We start from the raw sequence: 20,589 nt of genomic DNA, 5'->3' as shown, positions 1-20,589 counted from the left end.
AATTGTAGGAGATGGGGATCTGGACACCCTTGCTTTTCTACAGGTTTTGAATACAAATCCACTGTACAGGAAGGAGTCATCTTCTCCTGCTGAAGATTTGAAGGCATGGACTTCCTCACTGAGATGATAATTTCCTCCTTTTTGACTACAGCTCCAAAGAAAGAAGCATGTCAGTCTTTACATCAACAGTTCAGCAACCCAAATGTTTATGCAACTTTTCTCCTACTTTTACTAAAACAGTAGCTAACGAAGCTAAAATCTCCTATCTGTCAGAGAAAAGCACCAAGCTCTGGGCTAGCAGAGTGTCCTGACCTGTCCTGGACCATATTCAGTTGCTCTTCCTAAAGATTATTTATTTACTAGGTCAATATTCCACTAGGCTAAGGCTAGGCATCAGGCTGAAAAATTCTTGGCCTTACATATTTTTGGCTCAGTATTTTTGACACGATACTGCTATAAAACAGAAAAACTAAAGGACACAGCTTCCCACAACTCCATAACACAAGAGCCCATTACTTTCTACAATGCTTACCATTATTGTTGCAAGTTTAAAATAAAAATAGCCAATGAAAGTACTATTTTCCCTACAATTTCCATCTGAAACAAGAAATATAAGTACAACAGTCTTGTAGAGCAGAGCCCTGAATTCTAAGAGGACCAAGAGGAATTTATCTGTATCTATAATGCAGAGTTGATTCACAAGGCACCATTTTGAAGCCTTGTATGCCGGAGATCAGATATTTCCTAGGATAAACCCAGAAGAGTGGTGGCTTCTCATACGCCTTCTGTTTTTAAGGTACATGTGACTGTGGGGAATTGAATGCAAAGATTCAGATGGCACCTTTCAGTGCTGCACTCCTGAAGGATTTACAATTTTTAAAACTATTTTATTGGAATGTTTTCACAGCCTGTTGAAAATGAGAACCAACTTCACTCAGAAAGGCAGCAAAAAATTGCCTAGCAGCACGGATGAATTTTGTGCTGCTTCAACTTGCTGTTTGCATCTTTCACTCTTTAAAGAGTTTGCACTAATTGCCTGAATTTGAGTGTCATTTCTATGGTAAACAACACATGAGATGTAGTTGTAAGATTATCACTCAATATATTAGTGGTCCCAAGGAAGGCATAAAAAAGGCACAGGCTTTATTATTTCATTTTCATTGAGGGTACCCCATTGGTTTTAATGATCTTTATAACCTCTCAATTTTATAACTCTGATAAGACCTATGTCAAATGATATAAAATACCCTTATGCTTAAAATGTAGATATGGGGAAGATAAAAGAAATAGAGTTTGAGATTAATTCACTTCCAGTGCAATGGAAATCTACAGAAGAAGAAATACCTGTTATAAATATAGTGGAAGTAGGAATTATTTGCTTTGATTATGGAATGCAAAGTAAATCACATTGTAATGGACTTGATCTTCTTTAGATTTATTGACTGTAATTTGTATATACTACTCTTTTTCTCTAGTAGGTTTATTTGTCTGTATGGTTTTTTTCTCCTATATGTATTGCAGCTAACATTTCTATTTAAAAAATCTGTGTGCTTGTAGCCAGGCAAAATTACTAGTAACACATTTTCTGTGGGGTGGGGTAGGGAAAAATTAGAAGATACCTTGTTCACACTAATAAGACACAAAATTTTGCAAAGCAGGTAATTTCTTCGTTCCCCTTTTGTTTTGCTGTCTTTTATAATCTTCCTGCAAGTCGTGATGTGTTTTAACATTTGCGAATGCCATTTCTTCCTGTAAGCACTTCATGCTATGCACAAGATTCCCCGACATCCTTACAGAGCAAAGCTCCTTCTGTCATCCTGTGGAAGTCACAGCTCCATGCCAGTGCTCCCGAGCAGAGAATTTCTCCTGGTCATTCGCATATCATGTAACAGATGATGTCATCAGGAGAACATGTCTAGATAATATACTCATATCCTCCTGCTACTGGAAGAATTTGCCTCTCTATACATCTTTTACTTATTTTCCTCTTGATAGCATGTATTAGCAAGTGTTTCAATTAGTATTCACCTCCAACACCCTGATTTCTAAGGAAACAAAGACATCTCCATGTAGACATATGTGGTTGGTGGTGTCTCTGGAGCCTGAGCCGACCACCTGTGTATGTTTTAGAGTCTCTGTGTCCCAGCCCGAGCACTGGAGAAAGAGTCAGGAGACGTCTTCTGTGGTTTCCAGAGGTTGTTTATTTTATCTTATCTAAGAAGTTCTTTCCCTGACTAGCTGAGGTCTGCTCAGCAGGTCAGTCCCAGGCACACTGCCCGCCCTTGGGGCGATATTATCTTTTTATACTATAAACTATGTAAACATTATATATAATTATCCTCCAATACTTATCACTTATCACTTACATTGTACAGTCTGGTTCTACTCTAAACCAAACTAAAAATGCCAACATCACCTAAAAGGTGGATGCTAGGAAGAAGGAGAAAGAAGGACAGAACACACCCAGATTCCTTCATCTTGACCCCAGACCCTTATTATAAACAATCTTAAAAACCTACTTTTTCATCTTATAATAATCTAACTTACACTCTACTTATTTTTTGTGACTTGTAATTCTTCATGTAAGGGTGGTAGTTTTTCACAGGGAGAGAAATCAAAGGCACAGGGATTCTGGGCTCTGTACCAAGGCTTCTGAGCCCCCTGCCTGGGTCTTGAACCATCCAGGGAAGCCAGAGGGATGTCTTGGGTTCCCACCGACTTATCTCCATACCACCATTGCCATCAATACATAGTGCATCAGGATGGAAAGTTAATCCCCTATTGAGACAACTACTGGGCTTAAAAAACTTTTAGAGCTATTTTAGTGACAATCAACCATCTGCCAGAGTTTGATCGATTTCAGCTTCTGAACAGATTTGCAGAATCACAGATTAGCAAAAGCATGGGGTTGGAAGGGACCTCAGGGGATCACCTAGTTCAATGTCACTTTTCAAGCATGGGAGCACTGCTGGATCATGTCCAGGCAGGTTTGTAATTCTTCCACAGGAGACTCTACAGCTTCTCTGGGCAGCCTGTTCCAGTGCTCTGTCACCCTCACAGCAAAGAAGCTTCTTCTCATATTCAGAAGGCATTTCCTGTGTTTCAGTTTGTGCCCATGCGCACTGCAAAGAGTCTGGCACCATCCTTTTCATATCCACCCTTAAGATACGTACATGCATTGCTAAATTATGTATTGATTGTCCTCTGTCATTTACAGTCTAAACAGTCCTAGCTTACTCAGCCTTTTCTCATCAGAGAGGTGTTTCTAACCATCTTTGTAGCCCATCACTGGATCCTCTACAGCGGTTCCTCATCTTTCTTGAGCTGGGGAGCCCAGAAGTGGACACAGCACTCCAGATGAGGCTTCACCAGCACTGAGCAGAGGGGCAGGATCACCTCCTTCAGCCTCCTGGAATGCTCTTCCTGATACACCCAGGATACCACTGGCCTTCTTGGCCACAAGGACACACTGCTGGCTCATGGACAGCTTGCTGTCCACCAGGACCCCCAGGTCCTTCTCCACAGAGCTGCTTTCCAGCAGGTCACCCCAGCCTGTACTGGTTATGCTTCCCCAGGGACAGGATCCTGCATTTGCTTTACCAGAACTCTGCCCTGCCAAATGGTGGGTCTACCAAGGTGACAAATAAAATAGAAGAAGAGAGCTACAGATATGCGTAGAGGAAAAGGTTCAACAAAGACAAAAGAAAGATGCACTAAGGGGTAGTGCTTCAGGGTTCTGTAAATCCCTACCTTCATTATCAGGACATAAATTATATTTAAGAGGCTATAGTCTAGACAAGTAAAATCTGTTGATGGTAATTCACTGTAGCCTAATGTGAACTAATACATTTATGAATCAAACATGATAAAAACTGCAGAAACTTACATTTCAAAAGTGGCCATACACTAGCTCATAAAAGATTAAACTAGTCTGAACTGTATTTCCCTGTACAACTAGTTTGGAGGTTTTGTTTTAATAAAAGGATATTGCTTCTGAAAATGTTACAAGGCTTTCATCAAAAGAAAAATGCATGAAATGAATTCCCACGGGTAAATGGTTTTCACGTATTGAAATAGACTATCTTTATGACAACACAGAAGAAAAACTAACTGAATCAATAGCAATGAAAGTAATGGAATAAAGTTAGCATATCATCATTGCTACAACCGTTCAGGTGTCAAGTTGAATAGTATCATAAATCATCTCAGGCTAGACAGCAAGACGTGACAAAAAGGGAATTTTTGACAGAGATAGCTCCAGATAAAACAGTGACCAAGAGTTGAAGGCAATAAAATAAAATTTCTTAAGTTTTAATCTAGATCTTTTCTACTTCTTTATAGACAATGGTTTTTATTACAGACCAGTGATTAAGAACTTTATTCTAATATTTGTAATCAAAGTATCCTCTTGACCAGTCAACCTTTTGTAGGCAAGACTACAGTAATTTCACGATTATAAGCTGCACTGAGTATAAGCCGCACTTCTGGGTGCCAGCAACTTTTCGTTCTTTGTCCATACATAAACCGCACCTGATTATAAGCCGCACATCACAATACAGAGTGTGATAAAAGGTATCTATTCTATCACCATCTGTTGAGGGTGGGGGCAGTGATACTTATCTCAATGGCAGATATTCTACTGATGGGCCATCCATTGACACCAGGCGGGGCATTGTTCTTTATCTTTTCACAACCCATCCTTCCTCCAGCGAGTCATTTTCTGCTAATGGCCATTGAGTCCCACTGTGTGACTGATAAAATTACTGCATCCCATTGGAAGTTGCTCCAGCCAGGGGGAAGAGCCCAACATTTCTTACCAAGATAAAAACAGAGGTTTTGGGACACTAAGGGAGTCCCTTTCTCCACTGGACTCCAGAGGAAAACTGGATTTCTCCACATCACCACTGGACCTCCAGAGGGAAACTGCACCTTGTACAGGAGCACTGCTCCAACTGAATCACATCTGTCACTGCAGGAGGATGCAGCCACCATTGAATGGGACTGCTGCCAACACCCTGCCTTTCGGGGTGTCAGGTTGTACTCTGACTTTGTCAGGGTTTGGAGTTTGTTTCTTTGTAGTACTGTATTTCTATTTTAATTTCCCTAGAAAAGAACTGTTATTCCTAATTCCCATATCTTTACCTGAGAGCCCCTTGATTTCAAAATTATAATAATTTGGAGGGAGGGGGTTTACAGTCTCCATTTCAAAGAGAAGCTCCTGCCTTTCTCAGCAGACACCTGTCCTCCAAACTAAAACAGCAACTTTTTGTTCTTCGTCCATATTTAAGCCGCACCTGATTATAAGCCGCACTTCCGGGTTTGGACCAAAATTTTAGTCAAAATGGTGCGGCTTATAATCGTGAAATTACTGTAAATGTTTTAGAACTACAAGGCACTGTCACCTCTTGTTCTTAAAGGTTAGTTTCAGAAAGTCAGCCATGACAAACTGATGTGGAAAGGTCATGGCATTTCATCAAGACAGGGCTCTGGTTCTCAGGCAATCGGGCCTGTGATTACACACCATTCCAAAAAGTTCTGCTGCTTCAGTAGCTGCCAGTTAAGAAATGTTCTTAAATGCCATGAATCCCTGTTCTGGTAAATCTGTTTCTATAAAAACAAGGGTCTTAACAAAATATAGTTTAGATTAGCAATGCAAATCTTCTGTTTCTGTCAAAACTATTTATTTCATTTGCTTTATTTCATTTCTTTCTGTCACAATCTTTAGAAATAAAGCAATGCATAGAAAGGTAAGAAAGGAAAATTTAATAGCAATCAAATGAGCTGCAGACAGGTTTACCAATGGCATAAAATTTTGTGTGGCAATGAAGGCCGCTTGTCAGGAGCACTGAGGAGTGTTGAGCTGTGGGCTGCTCTGCCCAAAAATTCATCGAAATCCCACAAGATGTTTCTTCCTATACAGGAACAAAAAAATAGGATTCCATAATGCTTCCTCTCTGCTCTTATTTTCTGTTTCCATGGGTCAGTAAATGCAGCTACTTGGGGAAGTGATTAGCTCTTCAAAGCAGAAGTTATGTTTCCTTAGGGTTCAGAGAAAAATGCAACCACGTTTAACAGGGTTAAAAAGTGAACCTGGACACAAAAGACACACACGCTTGCTAATCCTGGTCTTTGGCACCAGGAATTCTCTGCTGTATTTAGTACTGACAGGGGGGAAGGAGAAGGAGATAGACAGTGTGTGGTTCTAAACTATGGACTAACATAGCTGCCTACCGACCAAGAATGGTAATCTCTGCACAAAACACATCACTTACAAAACAAATGCCTGCTGTTATCAGCTGAACAGGAGCACAGCTCTAAGAGTTGAGTAGCTTTCCTGAAGGGAGAAAGACTAGCTCAGCAGAGGCAGGTGGAAATTTCAGAGAAAAGAATGAGGTTCTGCCAGCTTCCTATCAACAGCACCGTGTTCTATAAGTACCTCCATTGATCTATGGGACTGTTCATGCAGTAATGTTCTTTGTGGAAGGGAACAAAACTTTAAGTGTAAATTCAAACTCAACGTGGTTAAGGTGCACAATCTGGCTAATTTGTTTTGTAGCTACAACCCACTGACTTTCTAAATTATTATGGAACAGCTGTTCTCTCCACCCATTTCACATTGAGCAGGAATGCACACTTATCCATCAGTAATGAGAACCAACCCTTTCAAAGACTATGAATAAGCAAAGAAAATCATATTGGCAAAACTGGAGATGTAAAAAGTTACTTAGGGATCAAAATATCCCAGCTGTCTCACTAACAATAACACATAATTGATCCACATGAAAAATCACCCTTGTGAAGGGGGGGTGAAAAAAATGTATCTGTGCTAGGTGAATGAAAACCTTTGACAAATTTGGGAGGACAGATTCATCCACTTTCTGGGGTAGAACACTATTAGCATTCACATACACAAAAAATGGCAGCTGTTAACAGTTGAAACTCATCATTTCATCCTGATCCTTAGTTGTCAGGGGACTTTACAGGTAGTCCAAGACAGAAGGACAAGTGCAATAAAAAATTCTGCACTGCACAACATTTCACAGCAAACTAAAGCTCTCACAATAATATCTTTACAATATTTAGAAGTGTGAAATAAAAGGAAAACTGGCACCTTTGCTATTCAACAGAAAGACTGTTAAAGCCCAGGTTGAGAAAAGTATTCAAGAATAATTTATTTTTGACAATGATCTCTCAATTTCAGTTTCCATGACATGCTATTCAGGAAGAAAAATGGGGCAAAGAGCACTCAAAAATCCCTTTCATACATCACAGGCACATTGCTTGTTCTTGACAGGATCTCTCAAGTCCATTTTTCTCTCTGAAAATATCTGAGCTAGAACTGAGATGGGGACTCTTGGCCTGTTCTGCTTCCTTCCACTGTAATTCCCAGTGGGGGTTGCATGAAATGTTATCATCATCAACAGCACCCAGCTCAGCATCCAGCACTGTACCATGTGTAGCCTAAAAGAAAAAACAAAAACAAAAACAAAAACAAAAACAAACAAACAAAAAACCAAACAACCAATTTTAAAAAAACCCAAACTTTGTTATTAAATATGTTATTTATCCCACATTAAACATCAGAAATAGAGCTAATGCATTTTTGCACATCTTGAGCTTTAAAGCAGTGTTTCCAACCTGTTTTCAGGCCACAGAATAACAACTGAAGACAGCAGAGTGCACATGGACTGCACAGATTGATTAGGAGGATATCCTGCACCAGATAAGGCAGGTAGGTGGTGATAGTTGTGTAGCATGACAGCTCATTACTGGACAGAGACAATGGAAGGAAGTAAGCTAAAAATCTCAAGCAAGTACATTTAGGCTGTGATTTAGGCAATCATCAGCCTGTCTTGAAGCCAAATGTGTCTCTCATACTCCCTGATGGACACTTAAACTGATAATTGGAGATAACTAAGGAGAAAATGTGGGCTGTTGCTACTCAATGCATTCACATATATATATATATATATATAGTTGAGGGGAAAGATTGGCAATATTCATCTCCTCTGCCCTTGCTGTGTTGCTGATGATGAACAGCCATTTGGTCCTGTAAGCTTTTCTGGAATTGCCCAATTCTGCAAACTGCCAGAGTAGTGGGATTTATGGCCAGTGCAAGCTAGAGCTGTCTGGCATAATATGGGATCATAACTGGTGGGCTACAGGCACCACAGAAGTGGCAGAGTGAGAGCTACATTAGCAAACAGTCACTAGCCCAATCTATTATCCAGTATAAAAATATGGACATGGAGATGGGGTCCAAAGGAACACTGTTTACTCTCCATCATTGCTAATAAAAGCAGGAGAATCCCACACTTGGCGGGTAGAAGGATGAAGAGTAGTGAGTAACTAACTGTTCTTTGCTGCACCCAGCTGGCACAGGTCAAGATGAAATTAATCCCTTGGGATAAGAAAATTCATAGGAAAACTATTCCTGACTGCAAGCCATCTGTAGCCGTAAATGTTCCCTGAATAGCAGTTTTTATGAGACATGTTTGAAATTACTGAGTAGGTTAGCAAGATTATTTGGCCCTAGATTTCAATACAAGATTTTTAGCTGAATCACTGAACTGGTGCACCAATTTATTGACTCCATATGGCTTTAAGGATCTTAGCACATTCATAGCCAATGAATACCAAATGCCCAGAGTAAGACCAGCAAAAACAAAAAAAGGAGGAAAACAGCAAAATAGCAGACCTAGTTAGAGAATTAGGGATATTTTAGAGATTATGCTCTACTCCTAGGAAAGGTAAGAGTTTTTTTTGTGCAGCAGGAAATCTATGACATAGTTGCCATAGCAGAGACACAGTGGGATGATTAACAGATCTGGAGTGCAAAGACAGGCAAGAAAGGAGAGGTAGTGGGGTGGCCCTCTATTTTAGGGAGTGTTTCAATTGTCTAGAGCCTAGTGGTGGCAACAACAGTGCTGAATTTTTATGCATAAAAATCAGGGGAAAGACTAACAAGGCAGATATCATGATGAGAGGCTGTTATAGAACACCCAAACAAGATGAAGAGTCTGAGGAGATATTCTATTTCTTTTAGAAATTAATATTTCTATTTTCTGCTGGAAGACGTCTCAGAATCACTAACCCTTGTTCTTTGGAGGAATTTGGCTTACCAGATGTCTTCTGGGAATACAATTCAGCAGAAAAGAAACAGTCTAGGAGGTTCCTAGAGTATGTGAAAGGTAACTTCCTGATGCAGGAGGTGAGGGAACCTACCAAGGGAGGCACCTGCTGCACCTGTTTCTTGTGAGCAGAGAAGGACTGGTGATGTGATGGCCAGTGGTCACACAGTTATAGAGTTTTCTTTTCTGGTCAGCACAATTGCCACCTTGGACTTCAAGAGGGCAGAATTTGGCCTGTTTAGGTGACTGTTTAACAGAGCTCCTTGGGAGGCAGTCCTGAAGGGCAAAGGAGTCCAAGAAGTCTGGACAAGAAGGAAATCCTAAAGGGCAAAGGAGCAGGCTGTTCCCATGTGCTGAAAAATGAGCCCGTGAGGAAGAAAACTGGTGTGGCTGAACAGGCAACTTTATATGACATTTGGAAGAAGGAGCAGACAATGTGGGAAGACTACAAAGATGTTGTGAGGTTGGGCAGGGAGAGAACTAGAAGGGCCAAAACCCAACTAAACTTAATCTGGCTACTACTTTAAAAACTGGCAAAAATTGTGCTATAAATAACTCACCAAGGAAAGGAGGGCTAAGGAGAATCTCCATCTGTTATTGGAAGTGGAGGGAGAGGTCGTGCTGATGGATGAGGAAAAGGCTGAGGTACTCAATGCCTTCTTTGCCTCAATCTTTTATAAGTAAGACCAGTCGTTCTCTGCGGTCCCTGCGCTGGAATACAGAGATGAGGAACAGAATGAAGCTCCCATAATTCAAGAAGAAGTGGTCAGGTAGCTGCTACACCACCCAGAAAACTGCAAGTCTATGGGGATCATGGGATCCACCCAAGGGTGCTGACAGCTGGTGGAAGTGCTCACTGAAGCACCTTCAATAATTTACCAGCAGCTCTGGTTAACTGGGGATGTCCCAGCTGACAAGGAGCTGGCCAATGTAACACTCATCTACAAGAAGGGCTGGAAGAAGGGTCAGAGGATTTACAGGCCTGCCAGCTGACCTTGGGGCCAGGGTTGTGGAGCAGATCATGCTGAGTGCCATCCCATGGCACATGCAGGACAGCCAGGGATCAGGCACAGCCAGCCCGGGTTTAGGAAAGGCAGGTCCTGCTTAATCACTGCTGAGATTGCACCTCAAATCCTTTGTTCACTTCTGGGCCCCTCACTACCATAAAGACATTGAGGTGCTGGAACATGTCCAGAGAAGGGCAATGGAGCACAAGTCATATGAAGAGTGGCTGAGAGGCCTAGAGTTATTTTCCTTGGAGGGAAGGAGGGTCAGAGGATATCTTATCACTCTCCATGACCACCTAAAAGGATGTTATAGTGAGGCTGGGGTCAGTCCCTTCTCCCATGTAACAAGTGACTGGATGAGAGAAAATGGCTTCAAGGGGAGGTTTAGACTTGATATTAGGAAAAAAATATTCATTGAAAGAGTTATAAAGAAAGGGTTATTGGAAGTGGTTGAGTCACCATTCCTGAAAGTGTTCCAAAAAGGTGCAGTTTTAGCATGGCCTAGTGGTGAAGATAACCAGGCTGAGTTAACAGCTGGACTCAATGATTTTGAAGATCCTTTTCAACCTAAACAATTCTATGATTCTATGAAAAGTCCTAAGATACTCACTGTTGTGGTCTGAGATTACTGAGGCTTTTACAACTGCCTTTCTTTTGTCAGCAGTGCCAAACTGGGAGAGGTGCTCACGCTGCCTCAGAGCTCACTGCCTGCCTGAATTCTCACCCTTGACCAGAATGAGTTGAAACTTCCCTTTCATACAGCAGTGCCCAACAATGTAAGCATGCTCTTGTGATGCTGGGGAATGAAACAAATCAGCTCCAGCTCTCCCTCTGAAATGAGCTTCCACGTGGTACTGGGTAAAAAGAGATTTATTATAGAGCTCTACACATTCATTTTGTTTTTTTCTATTATTTTTCCATTACTTGAAAGCAGACTTCTCTTATCCATATTAAACACCTAAAGCTATTGCAGGCTTTTTATTTAAGACAGACAAAATGGTTAAAGTAGTCTATGCTTTTGGTGTAAAGAAAAAAATCATAAACTTTAAGGCAGCTGCTGCCTAACAGTACTGAAATACCCTCTCTTCCAGATCAAAGTACCTTTGTGGTAATATTTAAGTGATTTTCACAAACAGGGAACACTTCAGTGATTAAAAAAATTACTAAAACCTTTTTAAGAGACAGATGTTGCAACAAAACCCAAAATGATGGATTTCTTTAAAGATCTGAACCCAACTCATAAGTAATGAATACCTCAATTAGGAGTAGTTTTTCTTGAGAGTCCAAATTTTTTTTTCATCTTTTGTTTACAAAAGAAAAGAAAAATATTTGGCTGTGAAAATGTTTCCCTTCTATATGTCTAGATGCCAAATTAGCAGTTACATGATTTATAGCTGTCATGAGATACATTAAGTAATGTGCATTAAAGTGAGGCCTCTTGTTCTCCCTTCATCTCTGGTATGGTGAATTCACGTGTCTAAAATTACAAACTAATAATGGGCATTAGGATTTACTGGGGAGATGCATAGTTATCCTGCATTTCTGTACTATAAGGCAAGAAGGGCTGCTGTAACACCATTTTACTTGATACACTAAGGTTTCCAGAGACTAAATGCCAGTGAAGAGGAGAAAACACATCAGAACAGTCCACATTCATGAAATATTTGGTTCTTAGTCCACACACAACCTGTTTATTTATTTATATTATGGGTTGTAGAAAATGTGGCAGGACTTAGGTCTCTCTCCCTCTCTCCCCTTGCACACAAAAACCCAACCACAGCCACAGCCATGCATGGTTTATAAAATTGTTTTTATTGATCTTCAATTTAGTGCCTTTTAACCTAATATATTACTGAGTTTCACTAAAATATGGCAAAGTGTAAAGAAAATAATTTCTCTGACACTTTAATCATTTGCAGTACCTCAGGCAAGTGTTCCCAAACTCTTCTGTGCTTCAGGTTGAATAATACTGGCAATTTATTTTCAGTTTTTCATTGTTATATAATGGTATTTTCCACTACAGATTCCTGTAATTGCTCTGTTGTTCATTGTGGCTATTACCTACTGGATAATGATTTTTTTAAATGGAGGAGGAAATTCTTGAGATAATTGATACCCAGTATTTGTGATTAGGTGTAAGTCAGGTCAATGCAGAGATCATTAATGGTTACAAAGACATATTTTAAATCATAACAAAAATTCACTAGAAAAACATGGGGAAAATAAATAATTCCATTTGTTGTTTGTTGGAAATTTTGTTTGCTTTACTTCAATAAGAAGAAAAAAAGCCACAGGAAACTAGAAACTTGCATTTGAAATAAACCCCAGACCTGTCTGTGTTTTGACTGTACTTTCATCACTCTTTCTTGGTGGTTTGACCAAGTGACAACAACAGGCATTTGCATAGAAATATTCCAGACTTTCTTATCTAGATCTAGTAGTACTAATTCCTTCTGGCATTCATATGAATTTTTTCTATTAAATATTTTTAAAGCTTTTCATAGACAATTGCAAACCCAAATTACACTTGTTTTGCCTTTTTTTTTTGCTAACAGATATGTCATAAGCAACACTAGATAACCAAACTAAGCAAGATACCTGCAAAGACTGCAAAAGCTTTTTCCACCACACACTGTGAAAACAAGATGAGAGATGCAAGTTTGTCCTATTTTCAAACCTTATTTAGCTGAGAATTAATTCCTTCTGAAAATGTAATGTTCTTTCTTTAAGTAGAAAACTGATATATCCAAGCCAGCCAGAACTGGGACTGGAAACAGATAAGTCCCTTTTTAAGAGGTTTTCTTACTGTCCTGAGAGCTAGGGAAATGAACAATTTCTCTGACAAAGGAACAAAGCCCTCCATAGGAAAAGGTGGTGGAATAGTTTGAAACATACCAGATAAATGAGATGTCTGCTCATGGCTGGGATAAAATATTCTTTGATGTATTTCAACAAGATGTTTGAGTCATAACTGGGAACTGTGATGAATAACAAAGCAACAGCTTCCAGAAAAGGAAAGGAACACATGCCTGGCTGTGGCAAAGTACTAATTCTGTCTCCCTCTACAGCCAGCCTCTACCTGCCTGTCCCTGAGGGTCTTTCACCCAAGTGTAAACCTCTTTAAGGCAATGGGACACTTCAATCTGAGCATTATTTTCTTCTAATAGCACTGGTATATACTGAGATGGGGGTGTGACACTCAAACCTCTATTTCTTTTTGCAGTAAAGTCAAGCATTGCTATGTTTGCTTCCCCTGGATGCAAATGCTGATGAAGAGTATTTTGTAGCATGAGTTACAGAAATACTGTCATGGACAAGGCACAGACTTATCTGCTTGAACTAATATAGCAAAGGGACATGAAGCGAAAAAAAAACATGAGGGAAGAAATGTTCTCACCTCATAAAATTTTTCTTAAAAAATGTGAGACTATTTCCCAATAAATCAGACAGAGAAACAAAGTGGATGCTGCCAAAACACACAAACCACATTCCTTGCAAAGTGGCAGGACAGTGATAACTTCATTCAGCATGTGCCTGTGAGATCAGAGCCAACAGCATGTTCCAGATTGATAAACTGTCAAAATACAAGAGAAGTGCTTCTGTTAACACAGGACAGCACAAAAACAGTTGTATTATGTGTTCATCAAATAATCACAGGGGGTTTTTTGTATAAAGAAAAAAAAATCAAAGAAGCTGAATGGGAAATCACAATTTGCTCCTTTTAAGAGTGCTATATAAAGTGTTACAACTTTTCTTTAGAAAAAAATATGATTTTCTTGTTCACTTTCATAGTAATCTATTACATCTTTAAACCAGAGCCAAAGCAGAGATTAATTTATTCATGGATCTATAAAAATCAGGTGCTCTTAAAATTTCATTGCCCTCTCATCTCCTTCTGTGGCTCAGTTAGCATTCCTAGTTTTTCACCAAATGAAGTAGTGTCTCAACACATCTGGCAGACTCAGGACCACCTCCTACCACAACAATCAATCTTTTGTACAACCTTTCATGCTTCACAAACCCTAAGTAATATGCAAATCACATATAATATATATGAATTATATATATAGAAATGGTGATGTACAGAAATTTGATAATTTACATATAATGATAATTCCTGATGTTTTGGGCTTGAAGATAAGGGATGTGGTAAATGATTTGGGCATCACACAGAAAGTAAGCAAAATAGTTTAACTTGTTCATCAATGACCTGAACAATGGGAATAGAGTGCCTCCTCAATAAGTTTGCTGATGATACAAAGCTGGGAGAAGGAACAAATACCCGAGTGCTGTGCAGCCAAGCAGCAAGACCTGGACAACAAGCTGAAGAGATGATCTAAGAACCTAACCAAGATCAACAAAGGCAAATGCCCCTAGGCAGGAATAATCCCATGCACCAGTACAGGCTGGGGGCTGACCTTCTGGGAAGCAACTCTGCAGAAAAAGGCCTGGGGGTGTTGGTAGATAACAACTCTCCCTAAGGCAGCAGTGCCCTTTTGGCCAAGAAGGCCAATGGGATGTCCTGGGGTCCACTATGAAGAGTATTGCCAGCAGGTCAAGAAAGGCAATCTTGCCTCTCTGTTCAGCCCTGTGTGCAGTTCTGGGCTCTCCAGAAGAAGAGAGGCATGGAGATCCTGGAGCAGGTTCAGCAGAGGGCTACTGGGGGATGACTGGGGGACTGGAGCATCTCTATTATGAGAGAATAGTTTGAGAATGTTAATCCTGTTCAGCCTTGAGAAGAAGCAACTGAGAGGTAAACACATCAATGTCTATCAGGATCTGAAGGGAGGCTGTCAGGAGGATGGCTCCAGGCTCTGCTCAGTGGTGCCAAGTAATAGGACAAGAAGCAATGGGCAGAAACTGATGCACAGAAGATTCCACCTGAACATGAGGAAAGAACTTTACTGTGCAGCGACCACACACTGGAACAGATTGCCCAGAGAGGCTGTGGAGCCTCCCTCCCTGGAGATATCCAAGACCAATATGGACACAATCCTGTACAACTTGCTCTGGGAATACTCTGCTTGAACAGGAAGGTGAGATCACATGGCCTAGGTGCCTTTCAACCTTATCAATTCTGGGATTCCGTGAAAAATCATGTTATTGCCTGATCTAGTATTTGGCAACCTCTTGTGCCTAGTATGTCTACCCCCATAAAAATTATTCTATATCTGTAAATGACCCAAAAACACACTCTTTTTCTGTGATGGTTTTCCCCAAGCTTGCTGATCCACAGGCAATAAAAACAAATGAGTAGCCCACTACTTAGATTTTCTTATAGACCCAGAGAAGAAAGTACATCTGCAGAAAGTGAAATAAGACAGTTTCAGAACCTGTAAGTTGGGGCACTCTGGGTTACAACTGTGGCACTGAGCAGAAGTGTCTCTCTTTAATTCTCACTGAGTAAAGAATCTCTGGCAATGTTTCCCTTAGCATTGTGCTGATCCAAAGATCTACACTAACTTCAGTTTTGATACTGAAAGGACTTCGTCACCATTACTGCGTACAATCACAAATTTCTAGGAATCACAGTAAACAAGACCAGACAGACATGACTCCTGCTTTTCAATGCAGGTATTACTTAAGTAAGCTTTGAAGATATCCTATTCAGTAACCTGGTCCACCCCAAAGCTTGCTGCCTTTGAAGGATTTGACAAATGTTGTTTCAAATCTCTATGGCTCCTATTTCTTCCAAGAATTCTGATTTTATCAGAGCAGATCATGCCCAACATGACAAATCATGAGCCTGCATAGCAGATGTTATTCACTGAATTCAAAAGCCACCTTTGATCAAGCAGCGTGGGTATTGTCAGGAAGAGTGTAAGCCTTCTATGAGGACAAAGTTCATATGTAACATCAGGGCCACAAGCCAAAAGAACAATTTCGTCTCTACTCCTCAGGAAACTGATTTCCCTTAATCGTAATCCCTGCTGTGTTGAATCTTAATTACAGGGCAAGTGGATTGCAACATCACTAAAGGAATACATATGGGTCATTAAATTCTCCATATAAAAGTTTATAATTTACTCATTGCACAAGTTATTTTAAGGTAGCTGAATACATAGATACAAATATTTTCAGCAATGAGGATCTAGCTATTACCCATGGGAACAATTATACTTGCAGTCACTGTGACAACAGCTATTGCAGGAAAATCTGTGAACCCTCAGCAGCTTCAGACAGCCTGTATAAATGCTTTTAAGTCTAAACTACAAACAAGTCTCCATTATTGAGTTACAGCCAAAGCCTGGGAGCTGCTGATGGCAGAGCATTTGCAGCCTCGCCCTCCTGCGCCTGCAGCCGAGGAGCTGGGGCTGCTGTTTTGCCTTCTGCCAGCACTGCCACGCCAAAGGGAGCACAGAAAGACACACAGACACTGTGTGCCCACACACACACACTGGATTTACCTGCCTCTAAAACAATCTCTAATGATTTAGTACTCCCAATTATACGCTCTTAGCCTGAACTTGTGTAACTGAGATCAACTGCTGGCAGAGGGACAGAGCCAGGGCAGCATGAACACATCTTCTTAGTGCTGTGATGTTCTGACATGTGCAGTTTGCTCACTGTCTGCTATTGTTCCCACGGCTTGTTGGGACCTGTTTCACATTAGACTGCAATTTGCTATGAGCAAAGTGTGAGTGTACTTGGCCATACCTACAGAACCCTGGCTTGGGGTTTACAGTAATTTCACGATTACGAGCCACACCTGACTATGAGCCGCAGGTCCGGGTGTCAGCAACTTTTCGTTCTTTGTCCATATATAAGCCGCACTGGATTATTATCTGCACTTTTGTTCGCAGCGAGGATCTGTGTGCAGCTTTCACAAAGTTGCCAATTAGTAACAGAATCATGGGATCACAGAGTTTACTGGTGCAGCCCTGCTCAGGGTGGTTGCCAGGGAGAGGCCCTGGCCCTGCTCGCCACTGCCTCCGGGAGGCAGGGGAGCGGTGTGCCCAGCTGGTGCCACCGGGAAGAGGGAGAGGGGCGTGCCCGGATGGTGCCGCCACCGCGCCCCCTGGGCCCAGGCAGCGCTGCCACTGTGCCGCCACTGCCCCACCGCCCAGGGCCAGGTGGGCTCCGGCTCTGCTCGGGGCTGCCGCTGCTTCGGACTTCTGGGTTGGGAAATTTCCAAAATTTGTTCATATATAAGCCGCTCCTGAATGTAAGCTGCACTTCCGGTTTGGGAGCAAAATTTTAGTCAAAATGGTGCGGCTTATAATAGTGAAATTACTGTAATTGTTTTTATTATAAGTAATGCATGATAAAATTAGTCACATAACCCAAGAGAACAAATAGCACTAGGCAGTCTCTAAACAACTTGGTAATGGGAATCGTACCAACAATTCAGCAAGTATTCAGTATGAGATATTTGACAAAAATGAAATTGTATCATGCATCACTATCTGTGGGCAAAACCGTCTATGACAAATTTGGACAGAACTCTACTTCATGTGTAAAGGCTTTACTTCCAATCCCTTAGAACTTTTCTACTTGTTAGCAGTTTTAAATGAAAGTTCTCTGTTCCATTTGTTACCCAAATTGGACCTTCCCTCCCCCTACTATTTCATTCTGAATATTCTGACTATTTTGAAGAATGAGGCTGGGAGAAGAGAACCTTGCTCTTTGGTCTCATATGAAAGTGCTTTAATTGTATTCAGGGTTTTACAGTTCAAAAGGAAACATCATGCTTTTTTATCTTGCTCAAGAACACAAATCAAAGAGTTCTGCTAGGAAATATTTAGAGAAATGTTGATGAAACCCGTGTACATTGTGAATATTCTTTGAACGTGTTTGTTCAATATATATTATTACTGTTAGAAAATTTAACCAGGGAAAATGAGTCATGAATCATTTGGCTATTGACAAGGTATACACCCCTTACCAATCATCAAAAATTAGGATGATCCAAAACATGTTGTTAGAGCTGGTATACTAGTGATCTATATGTCAGGGATGAACACACTGCTCACTGCAGGGGCTTTGGATTAGCTGACTTTTAAAGGTCCCATCCAACTAAAAAAATTAAGTGATTCTATGAGTACAGTGTATGTTAACAAGATAAAGCTAGCCCACAGTCTTATAATACTAGATTAATTATATTTAATTTTGTCTTTTTCATAGAAGTTATTTCATCTTCACAAACTTACTGAAAAATGTGGGCAAATTGTCTTAAGAAAAAGGTAATCAAGCTCCACCAGCATAGTGGGTAATCTGAAAGCATACTAAAATTAAGAAAAAGAAATCAATGTACTTGTCCTCCAGTTTCATTTTCAAAATTGAAGGCATTTCCAGTCCCCAGAAGAGTTCTGTTATTTCTGTAGTAAAAACAGCCAAAATTAATGGATTTTATAAATTGCTGTTTATGAACTTTAATATCTTGTTTCTTGTAGCTCCTTCCCAATCAAGTCTATGACTAAAGCCATGACTCCTCTATGACTAAAATCTATGACTCCTCTTTGGTAGCACACAACACTCAGAGGGCTGAATATAAAGACTGGGTTGGCACCTGCTACAGTAAATGAAGTGCAACATCACCATGGTTTACATCCAAACCATTGAACCCTTTTCTCCTTTCCATACCCTGAACTATGTAATTCTGTTCCTGAGCAGGGATTTTGGCATATATAGGGTCTAAAATGTTAACAATCTAACGCATTAAATGACACTGGGTAGTCCACAAGCCCAAGCATGGACCATGCCAAGTGTGCTGATAATAGAGGTAGCCCCATACTCTAAATTCAGTTCTCCCTCCTGTGCACATCCTCACACATTTGCCATCAGTATGATAAAGTTGCCACAGAAATTGGCTTTATTCCTGACTGTAGCTGAGCTTGAAAACAAGAAGCCTGCATACTGGGAAAAGAAAGACACAATGGCAGTATATACATAGTAGAACAAAGTATACTTTTTTTTAAAAAATTTTTGTACCTTTGTATTATTTGCACCAAGATTTCACTTGCTTTAGATAAAATAAGTCCTAATTCTGACCTTACTGAACATGCATGTTTGTACATTGCAATGACATAAAACATTAAGATTATAATTTCGAAAGTTTCTGTAAGTCTATTTCTAGACATGAAAGTGAAAATGGTAGGGGTATGGTAGAAGAAAATCATAATCTCAAGAAAAACGGTGGAATATACACAGAGAAATTTGAATTCTGTACTACTTTCTAAATGATGAATGACAAAAATCAACAGAGTTCCAGATTATAGGTTTTTAGACATAATTTAATTCATGCAAAATATAAAACCATCTAGCTTACGTGGTCTGTCATTCTGGAGAGATGAGTCACTGGTGATGATTTGGGTTTTATGTTTGTTTGTTTATGTTTGTTTTGTATATTTACTGCTGAAAGCTTGAGAAAGACACAATGAGTCTCTGGTCAAGCTGTGACAGATCTGGATCAAGATCACACAGTACCTTATAGGGATTTCAGGTGAAATCTCAAAACCTCTGTAAATACATTTCCAGCTCTCCAGCAACAATTCTAGCAATCTTCCATAATCTGCATTTTTTTTTTCTGCCATCAGTTCATGGATTTTGTAGAACTGAGTAGAGGAGTTATGATTGGACTAAATGCTAGCAAAACAGATAAAAACCAAAAATTACCCAGGGTCCTCCAGGGGAGACAGGTCACAGGAAAAGCAGACTATTATATTTATTTCTTAACTTAGTGATTCCTGATTAACACATTCTATTGAAGGCAGTGAGGCTTCCCAGTTTTTATTGCATTTGTCTTAGTTGACAGATTCCTCCTTTTTAAAAATAATTTTTATGAGTCACTCTAGACTTTGAAGTCCAAGTATTGTCTGCCAAAAAATCAGAATGCACAGGCTCAGATACATGTCTCCATAGAACTAACTTTCTATCTTATGCTTTGATATTTATAGGGAAGAAATCAGGACATTTTGAGAACTTCTATTTCTCCTATGGGGCCAACTACAGAAGAGTTGAGAAACTCAGCAGTGATTCCCTTGGACACTTCTTTGCAAAGGTGAGTACTCAAAAAGAAAGTTCATGATTGAACCCAAATTCATTGTGTCAACAAGAAGCAAGACTTTTTCAGGGCTTTTTCAGCTGGATTTTCATATACTTCTAGGAGGTTCCGAAGATCAGAAAAAATAATAACTCTGTATGCAAAGGATATTTGTCTGGCTTTAAAAATATTCTAGGGAGTTTAAAATGTTTTATGCTGTTAATATTAGCATCAAATTATAATATTATGAACTTCTCACATAATATTCAGTGCTAAGATAGAAAAGATGCTGTGTCATTGGGCAGGTCTATTATTATCATAAAAAACACATGTAATGATATGCAGCATTTTGAACACCACAATTTATTTGCCTTGATTTAGGATAAGACTGAAGCATATACTCACTAGGAGAAAGCTTGAATGGTTTGCTGATTGGCATTTCATTAAATTTGAGGAAAACCAGCCTGTT

General features: G+C 40.0%; 1 long non-coding RNA gene across 6 annotated transcripts in view; it reads left to right on the top strand.

Moving 5' to 3' along the window:
- The window catches only part of LOC116996091, a 252,018-nt gene that overhangs the window by 209,667 nt on the left and 21,762 nt on the right, over positions 1–20,589 (top strand). For 4 of the 6 annotated variants that reach the window (XR_004417864.1, XR_004417865.1, XR_004417862.2 and 1 more), the window contains 3 exons: positions 7,649–7,732; positions 10,803–10,914; positions 20,035–20,138. This is a non-coding gene — a long non-coding RNA (uncharacterized LOC116996091). The remainder of the gene's footprint in view (positions 1–7,648; positions 7,733–10,802; positions 10,915–20,034; positions 20,139–20,589) is intronic. The other 2 variants (XR_004417863.1, XR_004417868.1) reach the window with 2 other exon arrangements.

The sequence above is a fragment of the Catharus ustulatus genome, chromosome 1 (assembly GCF_009819885.2).
Source record: "Catharus ustulatus isolate bCatUst1 chromosome 1, bCatUst1.pri.v2, whole genome shotgun sequence".
Taxonomy (NCBI): domain Eukaryota; kingdom Metazoa; phylum Chordata; class Aves; order Passeriformes; family Turdidae; genus Catharus; species Catharus ustulatus.
Note: the sequence above shows the minus strand (reverse complement) of the source record. Positions and strands in the feature narration are given on the sequence as shown.